Source organism: Manduca sexta, chromosome 7, assembly GCF_014839805.1.
Source record: "Manduca sexta isolate Smith_Timp_Sample1 chromosome 7, JHU_Msex_v1.0, whole genome shotgun sequence".
NCBI lineage: Eukaryota > Metazoa > Arthropoda > Insecta > Lepidoptera > Sphingidae > Manduca > Manduca sexta.
This window is the reverse complement of record NC_051121.1, coordinates 12,731,290-12,747,220: the sequence shown is the minus strand read 5'-3', so window position 1 is coordinate 12,747,220 and position 15,931 is coordinate 12,731,290.

Sequence of the window (15,931 nt, the reverse complement as noted above, 5' to 3'; positions counted from 1 at the left end):
ACAATCGATAGAATTATGCCGGCGTGTAGGAACCGGATATATACAGTTGATCCCGGAACGCGCCACACTTACGTAGGCCATTATGACAGGTTTTAACGTCTTGTGTTCGGTGGTTGCTAAAACTGGGAAATTAACGGTAACTACGAAAAATATGAACCTTTTGGGAGATCTTATAAAACTAATTTTACTAATAAATGTTTTACTAATATATATGTTCTTTCTGATCTTATATTATTGTACTAATATTATAAATGCGAATGTTTGTCAAAATATTAGAAGTAAATGCATCAACTTCTGAACGGATTTGAATAAAATTTTACACATGGATAGACCATATCCTTGAGTGACATTATTATTATAGGTTGCTTTTTTTAATACATAGATAGATGGCATTACAGATCTTTACAGTGATTTAGGGATGTTTGTAGCAGGAAAGCTTTTTACGCAAGTGAAGCCGGGTTCTACACCTCGTATATTTATAAATTTTAAGCTACTCGTAGGTATGTAAAATAATGGAAACGTGACCTTAAAAATATAATTTAATGCGTTACAAAACACAGACGTATGTTAGAATATTATATATGTTAGAATATTATATATGTTAGAATAGGTTTCCTTTTTATTTTATCAATTTAAAATTTCAGTTCCACATATCCAACAAAAATGGAAAATGTAAAACTTATCCATTTCGTTTCCCAACACCACTGATTCTGACTGGATATCAAAACAAAATCTAAGTTGGTTCGGTTCTTTGAATATACAGTTGCACACAAAGGATGGATGTATATTTTAAATTGTTTCTGTTCCAATACACAAATGACATAAACTTTGAACTTCTACCTGAAATTTATTATATAAGGGGGTTTGTACATTAGCTTAGTTGTTTTGAAATTGCATACAATTGAATGCCGAGACAGTAAATTTAATGAGCTAATGATGAGGGACGCGTTATCGGCAGAAATAATTATTCGTTTAATACATTATTGCCTTTGTATATAGCCAGGGAGCCCTATTGCGTCTACGGAGGCATATCCATCTTTTTAAAATTACGAGCGTTCTAATCAAAGGACAGTTCTGATGGCCATATAGGTAAAAGAGTCCAAAATCTCCAATTCACATAAGGTTATCAAAGCTGTCCTTCGACTAGAACGCCTGTAATTGCAAAAAGATGGATTCACCCCCGTACACGGAATAGCATCGATATAATATGTACAACGTACTAGATTTGGCGTTCCGAACATTCACTGTGTTTAACTCATTTGAACTGATATCTATTCAAACTGACTTTAGTATGGTCAATATTGACAGCTTGTGGTTGTGTAAGGTGTGGTGCTCATGATATAAGAACTCGAGTCTAAGTGTGAACTTGGATTTGAATAAAAAATATTAGTCAACTAAGTAAAATTATTTGTTGTTCAAGTGAATAAATAGGTCATCACAGTGACGTTTTGGTTGCCATTGTAGTTTAGATTTTGAACAAATAGTTTATATGGACGTTCATGTCTATAGAATATTCGTCAATGCGGAATAGGCTATTAAAAGTTTGAGAATCATTGTGCTGCTTTATAATTAGATTAACGCGGAATATATGGGGAGAATCCCCTTCCATGAACAATGCAGGTGTGAATGAGGATACGATGTACCTCTAAGCAAATAGAGTATTTTAGATGTAGAATACAAGTGTTACAAACTCAGTCATACTCCAACTCAACATCTTTGTTCAAATAGTCTTACACAAGCTCTTTTGAATCGTCATTAATCTACAACTGCTTCGGGACTAGTGAGTGTGTTATAAAAAGTGGAGCAAGCAGCAACACGATTTCTCAAAATAATATATCTATATATAAAACTAAATCGCTATTTCCCTTGGTCATCGCATCACGCTTGAACGGATGGAAAAATTTCGCTTTTTTTTTGTTGTGTTAATTATTGTCATGAGAAGGTTCTTATTAAAAGAAAAAAATTAAGGATGTGGGGCTGGTCATTAGCAAATTTAAGAAAAATTAATACCAATATAAATTTTACGTCACTGTCAGTTGTTTGAAATAACTGTCAGCTATGGACAAAATGCGCGCAGGAACAATAATAATTTTTAGAATATTTTTTTTTTATCAAAACCTATACCATTTCGAATTCAATATTCATAGTGAAGACAGGACAACATCTATCGGTTCAGCTAGTATTTTATATAAATATATTTCAACAGATCAATGTCATAATTTTTATACAAATAAAAAACAATAAATAATTTTCAACAAATAAAATATTTATTCGCAATGGCATTATGGAGACAGTGTCATTGAACTTCAGGAGTACTATTTACACGGAACGGTATTTTCCAGCAATGTATTCTCTGCGCTATTTCCTTACAAATATAGCATAGATTACGTAGTTTAAAATAAATATTCATTAACTTGTTCCTTAGCGATAATTAAAAAAAATATTTATATTGCGTTCGAGTTTAGCTTTCCGTACGTATATATCTAAAATAATTATATAATATCAACAAAAGAGGTTACGTAGAAATAAATGATTGTACTTTGTAAAATGAATTCTATTACATCGATAGAAAATATTGTGAATAGGACCAATCCGCATAGTTTTAGAAAGTGTCGAAGTTTGGGACGTGCCTGGGACAGCGCATTGCGAACTTAGTTGCGTTTTGTATATGAAACTATGTCAAATATGATTTTGAGAATATTCTTGATAAGTCTTTTGCAATAATTTAAGTTTATTAGGTGAAAAAGTGCTACGTTTGGATAAATCTAAAGTGTTATAATAGATAATAATCGTATACAAAATAATTAACCTTTCTGGTAATGTATTTAATAGGGATATTGTCTTCTTCTTCAGCCTTCATCTACCCAATGCTGAATAAAGGCCTCTTCCATATTTTGCTAACTAGTTTGGTCTTGGGCTTTCCGCTTCCAGTCCCTCAGGATATGATCTAGATGAGTGCAATTTGCCTGTTGGTTATATCCGCCCGGATAGCGATCACCGTACACAAGGCGTTAAAACCCGCCATAGTGGCTGACGTAAGTGTGTCGCGTTCCACACACACAACACACAACATCACGCATTTTATCGCCGAAGGGGTATGCAGAGGCGCAACCATGGCACCCACTTTTCGCCAAGTGTGTTCCATCCCATGATGTGATAGGGGGCGAGCCTATCGCCATATCGGGCACAAATTCCAGACTCCGGGCTGATACTGAGCAGAAAAACCCAAATATCACTTTGCCCGACCCGGGATTCGAACCCAGGACCTCAGAGCGCTGCCGTACCGCGCATGCATTACAACTACGCCACCGAGGCAGTCACGTAAGTGTGTCGCGTTCCAGGGTCAGCATATGTATATCCGGATCCAACAGGCCGGCATAATTGTGTAGACTACCGATGGGTTAATCATCTCTCGTCGACATTTTATTGGACCCCACTCCACTTACCATCAGCTGCAGTGGAGTCACTTTTTCGTGTCTGTTTATTTAGCTAATAACTTCTGCTGCCTTAAGTCTACACAAAATAGGTCACATCTTATACGAGATGAGAAGCAAATTATACATCAATATGTAATTTATTAATATTTATTCTCAAACTTTTACTTTTACAAACTTAAAGTGACGCGGCACGAACTTGCTGATTGGCGACATTATGTAAATCAACTACTTCAGGGAACATCGCCGTGAAAACCTCAAATCTTATGCCGCGTACCCTTTTGGGCTCTCCTAGTAAAGGCTTGGGTCCTATACAAACAGAATGCGAAATATTATCAAAAGTTTTCTCGTTCTTTGCGTTATAAATGTCAAAAAAATATTATTCCTTTTTATTAACTGATTGTGAATAAATGTTAGTGTTCTGTGTGGGCTGGGTTCAGATGTGCAGTGTTTAAGATTGCGTATTAAATTTAGATGTGTATTTGAAAGTAGTTCTATTATTGTGATAAATTAAAATATATTTTAACGTATGACACTGTAACTGTAACAGGCCGATATCTAGTATAGATATGTAAGAAATATGAATAAATGGTGTCTATATTTGAACAACAGAAGCCAAAAAGATTTTAATTTTTTATCTGTCTGTATGTTTTTACACGCATCACGTTAGAACTACTACATGGAATTGAATGTGGTTTTTACCGATGTACCTCTAGAGGCTTAACTAAAAATATAGGATCCATTTTATTCCGGTAAAATATAAAGCGGAACTTTTATTCCGAAAGCTTTTTACGCGGGGGAACCGCGAGCAAACGCTAGTATTTAGTTTAAAAACAAATAAATATTTGTAATAACGTTAATATCAAGTAGGAAGAGCTTAGAGAATTTAATTATTTTTTCATTATCTGAATATATATAATATTCAGATTCATATTTATTATTTATATGCGTTCGACTGATAACAAATACGAAAAAAAAATTTAAGAACTGGAAATTTTCAAAATCTTATATTTCAATAAATTTATGTACACAGTTTCAAAGAATCAGCCATTACCGCTACAAGAATTAGCTATAATATGTCTAATCTTGCTCTCATGAGATAAAATAATTAACCAATACCACAGCGCCCAAATTGACAATACGCGGTTATTGACTCCACAAACTGGCAGGTTACACGCAAAGCCACGAAACTAGATCTCAAATAGCTTCTTAGACGTTGAGCATTTCAATCATAGTAAAGTTATCAAGTGAAAGAAATAGCTAGAAATAGTTCTAGTATAAATTCACTCCTTTTATTACATTAGTCCATATCTATATTTTGCCTAGCTTGGTTTTACCCATATTTATTCGAAAATGGCATAGTGACCTCGTTGGACCTTATGGTGAACGGAATAGGGTCCAGAGTGTCGACTGACGAGATAACCCGTCGCCAGTCCACATTTATACTGGCCAGTTTTAACTGGATATGTATAGGCTGATCCCGGAACAAGATGCACTTTCGTTGGCCACTTTGGCGGATGTAACACCTTAAATACATCGAATTTTCCTCTCCCTGCTAGGTGTCTTTTTTAAACACATTCCTTTTTAAATTTTGGGGCCCCATGTGAACTCAGAATATAAAATTACATCTATAACAAAGGGCATTAATGTTTCATCTGGTCACTGAACACGAATTGTCAGTAATTATTCTTCACAAAGCAATCAATTTGCAAAATATATTATGTAAATCAGTTTTTGGAATTAATGTAACATCACCGCCCCAGGAGGTTAATGTTTGGCATCTATTGAAGCGCATTAAGCGGCCGAATAGATTCCCATTTCCCACATATTGAAAATGAGTTTTGCCGTTTTTGATTGATGCGTTTATTCAGATTGTACGTAGGTTTTGCGGAGAAGTGTAGGCGTGGCACAGATGCTGCCAATTTGTCGAGAAAACTTTACTACAAAGAATCCACTGCTGATAGTGCTGAAGCAATTGTCAGTTCTTTAGTGGCGCAGAGTTTCTCTTTTCTTGTCTTAGTAGTAAATTGATTCCAAAGTTGATAACAAAATATGGTCTGAATAATAGTTCAAGTAACAAAAGTCGTTGCGGAGCGGCATAGTGGTCACAAATAAGGTTGTCACTTTTTGAGTACAAAATATATCGACTTACCTATGGTCATGTTCTAGATTTTTCCATAGACTTGATAAATAAGATATCAAATGAATGATGCGGTTCATGGGCTAACTATCCTTTATAATGCATTAGCCTTGAATACTTGCGTACCTTGTGATACGCTTGGGATGTGCCTGATCATGTCGATAAAATTGTTTAAATTGATTGCATAAAGCCGTGTAGACTTAATCATTTGGTTTTATGTGATCACCATCATTTATGAAAACTCACATTAGAAGAGTGAGTGTGACGACCTATAGGAAAGTTGGAGTAGTTTGGGTAAGCGAAGCTCAAGCTAAGATGGCTCACCTCCCGGTAGGCAACGGCTTGTTTGTGCCTCTGACGTTGCTTTAGTCTATGGGCCGCGGATGCTGCTTAGCATCAAGCGGACCCCTGCTGCTGCCCACTGAGACAAAAAAATAAAAAAATAAAGCCGGATATGGTATACAGTTAATAATTGAAATAAAGAAAAAAAATATCGATTTTGGTTTAAATTTTTCTTCCGATGTTCATGATCATGTGACGGTAGGTTATCCAATACACTTAACATTCGTATAAACATAAGGAACCAATATAATCGGTAATAATACATGCCTATGTTACGGCAATCTATTACTTTATGCTAGTTTTCTTTAAGACCCTAGTATGAACGATTTACGCGGTTCATATTATAAAGACTATATTATAATAATAAACTTGATTTGGCATAGAAAATATTACATGGACTACAATTGTAAGTCGCCAAATACAACAGTATAAAGAATTGTATCGCAGTTAACAGCGCCAAACTCCAGTTTAAACATAGATACGTGGAATGAGAAACAAGAGGAACTAATAAAGAAAACATACAGAGGAAAGAGAGAAAGAAATACTTAAAATAATGATATAACTTAACAAACGTGTAAATGTGAGTGAGTGTATTGAGTGTGTTATGAATAGCCTTATTCATTTCAGTGCTATTTGCAGGCGGTCAAAGATTTACTTGGTCAATAACGTATTTATTTATGAATGAATTTTATAATGAACTAAAAGTAAAACAAATAATTACCAACAGACATTACTTTGTTTGCGAAGAGAGACAAAGAACGGATTTACTTTGATTCGAAGCACGGTTTGTTTTACATGGAAATATTAAATTCATTACTTACTTGATAAATAGTTTGACTCATTTTGCGCGTCCAGCTATAGTGACCACGGATTGTATAAAATTTTGAGACTATGCTTTGGGCCATGAGTAGTTTTTTAACTAAATATTGCCCGCGTAAAGGACCTTTGAGGAGTAAAAGTCAAAGTGCATTTTTTTTGTTTATAAAAAAAAGCATTAATCTAGGACATGACGTATTCTGTCGTGCTAAACGCAAAAGCGGTATCTCAGGGAAACCTTATTTCAAGACAATAGAAGTTTTGCAAATATAGTTTTATATGTAAAACGGAGATAGAGAAAATCTTTTAATTTTTTTTTAACAAGTTCTAAACAAGATACCGTTGTTTTGGTAAGTTCATTAGATGGATATTTCTTTAAGCTATCTGATGACATCAAGAGTATGATTTTTTTGAGATACCGCTTTTGAGCTTATCATGGCAGTATATGTGCGTTAAATTTAATTCAAATCTGAAAATAGCGGTGCCAGTATTTGCTTCTAGTAAATAATATATTTTTCTATTTATATAAAAAATACAAAGCATTTCCCATCTGTATCGATAGCACGTTAGCCCATCACTGCGCGGTATATGATAGCAGATATAAATCTCAACACATTCTCAGTTAACTAGCAAAGCCTTAGTTTATGTAATTTATTGTTTAAAGCTCGTTATAGTGTGGGATTGGTCATGTGGCTTCGATACAACGATATTGTTTTAATCATTTGTTTTTAGTTACTTCTTTTAAGTTTGTATAGTAAGGAATCTGCCACTGTCTTCTTTCCACTTGTTTTTTTCAATATCGGGTTAAGAAATGTCCTAGTTCTTTCTACCGATGTCCTGCTTATAAGGAATCCAGACTGGACCTTTCCTTACAAGAATAAATGGTAAAACGATCGGAGAGCCAAACTTGAGATCTTTTTTTTCTAGGCCTATATGCGTGTAGATAAATTTATATTTCAGAAAATTGACGCTTAGTTAATGAAATCCATTTTATAAACCATATTCACCATTATCTTTTGAAAATTGACTACACATCCTCTAGTCATTGTATTCCGTATCTATATGTTGACATTAATTTATCCTAATGTATCGGCAGAGCTGCACAGAGCAAACAAATGAGCTAAACACTAGTGAAAATGTCTGACATTCATTGGCATGAATACACATGCGTGTGGTGTGTTTTGTAGCGGAAAATTAAGCCGATATTTTTATCATGATTTTAATATTTAAAAATATTTTTAACCTGCCGTAATTCTTGAGGTGGATAAATATAATGAAATGCTTCTAGTGCTCCCATAGTTAAATTACGGGCAGCATTATAAAAAATATTTTTAAGTTATAATATGTACAGCTAAGCATTTTTTAAGTCTTGCATATGAGCGTTATAAATTATGAACTATAAATATAATATAAGTCGTTTATTAATACGACTTTCATTTATTTAAAAGCTGAACTAATCAAACAAAGTTTTGACAAGTTTGGATTTCATAAACGTATTTCTTAAGCAATATAATTGTTGTATGCAAAACTTCTTTCAACGATGTAAAACTTCTTTTCTGATAATAATCTTTTAAGAAAACTTCTTATTCATCTTCTACAACTTTTGTAAGTCCACAGCTGAACATAGACCTCTCCCAAGGATTTGCAGGCCAACCTGTTAGAAACGGCCTACATCCAGTGGGTTCCTAGGATCCTTACGAGGTCGTTTGTTCGCCTTGTAGGAGGACGTCCAACGCTGCGCTTGCCACTACGTTAACTCACCTAACCTCCCACACAATATTAATATAACTTAATTAATACGAATTATTTATGAGAAAATTTCTGGAATTAACAAGTTGACGCAGTATGTCTTGAGTATTACAAAAAGTGAACAATAATTATGCAATGAATTCAATAAAATAATAACTTTACCGCTTGAAGTAGTGCTCCACGGTGCCTACTGCAGACAAAGTTGGCCGCACATTGCATTCTCATTATGATCGCCCATTGGGACTCGTTAGTGGAAGTTGATTGAATGACATATTGATGCAGGTTTTCTACTATTTTCATAGCATAAAGAACTCACAATAGGTTCTAGGTGTGTGTATTAAAATAATAAGTATTGTCAAAACTAGAAGTATTGTCCAAGTACATTAATATATTAAAAAAGGGATCAAGATATAGTTTGGGCTTCAGAAAATATCTGATTTATTACAATAGTTTGATGTCACATATTTCTATGGTTAATTTATATTTTCTCGTTTTTCTGCTGCATGCTGATGTAGATTTTTTAATCAAGTACAAGTTATTCATGACATAATATATAATACAAATAACTGAATACTCCAGTTATAATAACATGGTTGGTTGATTACTTATTAAATCAGATTATAATTTATTTGACTGATCAAATTTTAACGGCTTAAGCGCTAAAATATTTAACAAAAAAACTCGCTTAACGTCTGCATCACGAATCATACCATTATAAGCGTGTTCTAGTGTAGAAAAAAGCCATTTTTTTACTGAGTAGGCACTTGTAATATACCGAGTGTGGAGTGGTCTACCGGATTCCCCTGCATTTAACTTAAAACGTGTGCATGCGGTCTAATTAAATGATTATTTTTAAACATTTTTACAAGTTCGCGGTATGAGTATGTTCTCGAGTGGATAGTGTGGTTTTGTAGATGTATAAAATTTAAACTATAGGAAACATATTATATTAAATACACAAATTACTGGTGGTGCTTCAAACATTGTATTGACAGATTTTTATAATATGTAATAAAATCAGCCTTGTATTATATACCGTCCCACTGCTGAGCACAGGCCTCCTCTACTACTGAGAGGGTTCAGGCATTAGTCGAATGCGCTGTTCTAGTGCGGATTGGCAGATTTAACACACCCTGAAAATTCTTAAAGCAAGCTATAATTAATAAAGAATACATCATAAATTTAAAAAGTCAGTGGTGTGTGCCTTTGGGCTTTGAATTTGCTGTAATTCGTCTCGGCAGTTAATTCCACTCCCAAATAGGCTATCGCCGCTTTCACAGACAGATGCAAATTTTTAAAAACTTTCTAATCACCAATATTAATACGTTTTGTGTCCTAAAAACATAACACAGGAAGATAATGCAGGGATTTCAAACACAAAAAACGCAACTTTAAATATTAGTTTGAGGTCGAATAAAGAATCTCAAAGATATCAGTCTATACATTGAAGCGCTAAGATCTCATCTAATATATTGTATGTGTATATATTTTAATCGTCAACAAACATCCTGCACAATTTCCTTTAAACAACGATTCGATAATAATGTCAGCTAGAATGAGGGCACTGTTCCATTTCTGTGGTAGCGAAAATTATTATTGTTTTTCGCATCTATACTATATAAGAGGTAGAGTGAAACTTCGAGAAATTTTAGAAAAACCTTTCCATCTCTGATGGTATTGGACAAATTTTTATATTTCGCTTACTATTTCTTATTCTTTCACGGTTTGTGACTAACTTCGCTCCGTCAAAATAACTGTAATTAAGTCAACGAGTTATTGAATTAAAACATAACACCTAAGTAAAAGCAGCGATAACCTTGTTGGGTGTGGAACGGAATGCCGGGACGAATGTCCACAAATCCCAAGGGTACATACTTCTGACTTTTCTAGAATTATCACGTATTCTTTGTGAATTATCTCTTGCTTTAAAGGTGAAGGAAAACATCGCGAAGAAATTTGCATACCTTTGAACTTATCAACAGGAATTTTAATCCCTCTCAGTAGTAGAGGAGGTCCGTGCCCAGCAGTGGGATAGTAGGTATATAATACAGGCATTATATTATATGTATAATAAAGTAAAAGAAGCGATGCAACAATTACGTGTCATTTAATATTTGTCGCTTTATTAATAGACTACTCGTACAATGGCCTTTCTGCGCTCAAATGGAAAGTTAATTAAAAACATTTCCCCGTCTGCAAACACTTCAGCCTGTCCCTTTGGAGTGGGTTTGTTGAATTTCCTACACGATAGAGTTCATATTTTACATGTCTGGTAACATTATGAAATTAATATTTTAAATGACAGTTGCCTTTGGAAGTTTGTTCAATGTGCCTTGAAAACTTTTGAGGAGATAAATAGCAGTAGCTATTTCGGAAATTAATAGTACTCTCGTTTACTTCACCTATGTTATATTTAAAACTATCCCCTTATTCATAGACGGTATTGATCTAAAGAAGGAGCATTGCTGTGGTAACAAGTCTGTTTCTCAGTGCTGACACATGCTGTCAGCCTTTGCAGTGCGTAGACATAGGACCGTTTAGATTGGCTAATATTGAGATACAACTTGAATCTAGTTGGCTGTCAGATGAACAAAGCTGAACAAACAGCAAGGTGTCAGATAAACAAAGCTGAGAAACATACTTCTTATCACAGCAATGCTCCGTCCTTAGATAAATAACGTCTACGAATGAGGCGGTATATATATAAAGGAAAAATAACTATAAACTACAATATCCGTGAGATAGCATCAAAGAAATATTATTTAAAACAATCAATATCGAACATATATTTTTTTGCCAAATTTGAATATTCTATCCAACTTCTACCAACCCTCGACAAGCCCCAACCAGTTCGAAATACAGTAAGGGAATATAAACCCAGTTAAGTAGCTGATCCGGTCTTAATTCAGCGGAATGACCAATTAAAACGGCTAAGAGAGATGTAAAAAGCCTTTGGAGCTCGGGTGTCGTTTAAGAATATGATGCGATGAAGATTTTTATTAGGTGTACGAGTATTGTTTAGTACGCTCTTGTTGACTTACATTATAATGATGTTATATGAGGCCGATGCACTATAATATTGCTGGGGTATATTTGTATCCACTAGCATATCGGCCACCGTATACAAGGTATAAAATACGATATACCACTATCGCGTTCTGGTATCAGTCTAGGTAAAATCCGATATACTTAGTGCCCCACTGTCGCGTTCTGGGATCAGCCTATATATATATGGTTTTAGACAAGCCGGCATAATTGTGTCGACTAGCGAGGGTTAACTATACCTGGCTTGTCGAGACCAGATCTGTCAGAACCAGGGTAACTTAGCCGTGCTCGTAAAAAATTGTATTAGAGAACAATTTAGTTTAATTTTCACGATGAGACGCACGTTTGACATCAACTGAGGGAGTCAGTCGAGTGGCCGCGGAATTCGTGTTGCAAGACCCAAATGTAATGTTTTACTGGGCCAAGGAATTAAACCAAGGGTCATTCGAATCACAGTCCATATTCCGCAATTCACCATTAAGCGACAAACACCAGGTTGGTTGGTTGAGATATGGAGATTTTTGTTAAATATTGTCCAGTTGTGATATTTTAATACATTACTTATCTATACTAATATATACGAGCGAAGAATTTGTTTGTTTAAACACGCTAATATACAAAACCGATTTTGATTTAATTTTTTTTGCTAATAGGACGGTACATTATTCTTGAGTGCTATAGGCTACTTTTTATCCCAGAAAAACTTTGAACGCAGGCGGAGCTACAGGCAAAAGCTAGTATTTTATAACCATATCTTAAGAAACATTTATTTTATAAGACAGCGAATTATCATCATACGTTACCTGATTGTTACTGCTTCTCCATTCTGTTCCCCTAAAATGAAGTCTTTATCAGACGATTTAAATATTGAACACTTGAGTCAGACAACCGCCATGATAAACCGGAAACTGTAGAGGAAACATTTGTGTGTATAAGCTCCTTTATTGCTTCCTTACTAGCATTTGGGGATTTAGTCATCTTGTATTATGTATTATTCCGAAGGTTGAAAGGCTAATTAAGCGACATTATTTTGCGACACCAATGAAATGAAATGATTCATTTGAATCCGTAAAATGTTTTATTTAGATTCCGTTAATATTAACTCTACCACCAGTTTGAAAAGCAGTTCTCACCAGAGAAGAATGGGCAAGAAACTCAGGTGTTGCTCTTTTCAAAATCAGTTTACGGAAAAGACTACAGTACATGATAATAATAATAATATCAGCCCTGTATTATATACTTGCCCACTGCTGAGCATGGGCCTCGTCTATTACTGAGAGGGATTAGGCCTTAGTCGACGGCGGCGATAGACTAGCTAGGTGTGGAACGGACTGCCGAGACGAATGTCCGCAGGTTCAAATCCCAAGGGCACACACCTCTGACTTTTCTAAAATCATGTGTGTATTCTTTGTGAATTTATCGTTCGCTTTAACGGTGAAGGAAAACATCGTGAGGAAACCTGCACACCTGAGAAGTTCTATATAGGAATTTCGAAGGTGTGTGAAGTCTACCAATCCGCACTAGGCCAGCGTGGTACATGATAAAGAGAGGAGAAAAAAATACAATTATTGTTTTTTTATTGCTGTTTACTAAGATTCAGATATATTTAAAATCAGCTCTTTTTTCTATGTGTTTTTAACCTAGTTCAAATTTTTCGAATTGTCGCTTAAGTCAATTACCTTTTCAACCGACGATATTTATTCATTTCCACTTTATAGTTACAGACAAATGTATATTGGCGGATTAAATGCTAAAGTGTGGTCCCCTTTTCTTAGATAGATATACAGATAAATAAGGTGGGTGCTTCAAGGTAATTTGATATTTAAACATACAAATTAACGTACATAAAAGTAAGTAACGCAATTAATAATAAATACCTACGTCAATCAAATACAAACATAAGATAAGTGATATTATAAATATCTAAATTCAAATTACTGTTACATAAGTATACGCATATAATATCGTAATTTGAGTTAATAATTTTCGTAGGCGCTTACTATGTTATCCATAAAGAATATGGATAACATAGTATATTTTAACATCTTTAATTATCTCATGATGTAAAGGGATTGTCCTATCGTATTGCATCCCAAGTGTATTTTTTTCAAATTGTAAAATCTATATTCATTTTAATTTCATTTATATCTCGTACAAAAAAAGCATAAAATCATTAACATAGCAGTCGATTTGTTTTGTCCATCACACTAATAATTACATTTCGTGTATGTATTAGGTAGTCTTCATAATAAATTCGAGTCTGTATGTTGAATAAAAAAAATGTACTCCAAAAGTTATTACTAATTGTTAATAAGTAGTTGCCTTGTTTATAATGTCCGTGTGACAAGATGTCAGCGTCCTTAGATATTATTACAAAAAATATGCTAATATGCGCATCAAAAACGTACTAATCATGATATAAAAAAATAAGAAGTACTTTACATTAGTGTATTACTATTTCAAGGTAGATTGACTAACAATCGCATGAGCGAAACATTTTTGTATGACAATCTTGCCAATGCCCACTCCTATGTAATCTTAGAAGTCCAGTCGTAGAATATATTTTGTTTGTTTCAAATGTGTGTTAAGTTGTCTCACGCGACTCATATTTTGTTCTAATCACAGTTCTATTTTGTATTCAGTATTTACAAATTCAATATTGTTAGGAACTGAAGCGATTTTTATTCAAATAAAAAGAAATATCACTAAGTACAGATATGCTTTCACAAATATTACACAAACCGAACAACCAGGGCCCTTATTCTGTATGATAGTGTAAACGCGTAACGCGGCCGTGTCATGTTATCTTCGAGAAATGTGCGTGTAATGGTATTCTGTAAGTCAAATTTCTATAGTCCTAAACATGATGCGTTGTGTTAAGTGCTTGTTACGCACTGTCAAAATAACGTGCGGGATAGAGAATAAGGCCCCAGAACGAGTGGTAATGAACAAGTGCTTGCTGCTGACTGACGACTGCCTCCGTCTGTCAAACGCTATGTGTTTTTATAGCAAAAGGTATCACAAATACCCTCACAAAAATATTTTTATCCTAACAATATAGTATTATTTGACATACTACTACAGAATTACCTCCCAGAACTAAATCGTCTCTCTGTACGAGATATCTTTTACGGAACATCTTATCAGCCAATATTAACTTTATAATGATGTTAACATACAATATAAGATTATCATGCACAGGATTGGATCCCATTGTGTGATTTAATATTGCTGTAACCGCAGCCTGCCTATAAAATGAGATAGGTTTGAGCTATTGCTTACCGAACATTTTCAAACCAATAAACGTGATTCAACTATTTTATTCGAGCATGATAGAATATTTGGAAATGAACAGACTGTCGAATATCCGCGAGTACAAAATCTGATGTATATTACCTCTGAATTTTAAAAGTTTCTTGTGTATTGTTATTAATAATTAGATTTTGCTCAGAGCTTCGCCCGCGTGAAGGAGTTTTCCGGGATAATTTTTTTGTCTGCCTTACTTGATAACGATATATTTATATTGTGGCCAAATCACACAAAACCATTATAAATCGTAACTTATGTGTTATTCTGATGTATAACTAATATAACTGTAAAGTTTCATCAAAATTCGTTCAGTACATTTTTCGTGAAAGAGGAACAATCATAAATACATACATACATCCTTTTGTGATAGAGCAATAACTTTCTCCATTCCACATCATGGGATGGCAGATACATGGTGAAAAGGAGGTATCCTAGATACACCTCAGACTATCCCTTTGGGATAAAAGCGTGATGTATGTGCGTATTATAAGTGAGATTATTAAAGTTGGACGAAATAAAATAGATGGTCTTTAAAAGTTCAACGCAGTTCCACTTTTAAATAATTACATTAGTGTGTAGGTATGTAGGCACACGAGAACCGAGTAGACTCAAACTCATTTAAATTTTAACCTTAATTTCTTTGCGTAAAGTTGCATTTTAAATAAAAGACATTTCTATTCCAGCATTTATAGAAAAGCAAGTATATTATATTCAGTATTTCATTATTTAGTATATTCTTTATGAATTTATCGTTCGCTTTAACGGTGAAGGAAAACATCGTGAGGAAACTTGCACATCTGAGAAGTTCTCTATAGGAATTTCGAAGGTGTGTGGTCTACCAATCCGCACTAGGCCAGCGTGGTGGACTAAGGCCTAATCCCTCTCAGCAGTAGAGGAGGCCCGGGCTCAGCAGTGCATAATATACTTAATAATATCAGCCCTGTATCTAATACAGGGCTGATATTATTAAGTATATTATAAAGAATCCATAAAAAAACGTGTTTTAATAATAAAGAAGTTATTTTTTATTTTTTTTTGTAGATTTTGATATTGTTCTCTAAAGAAACTGATTACGTACACAATTTATTAAGCGAAA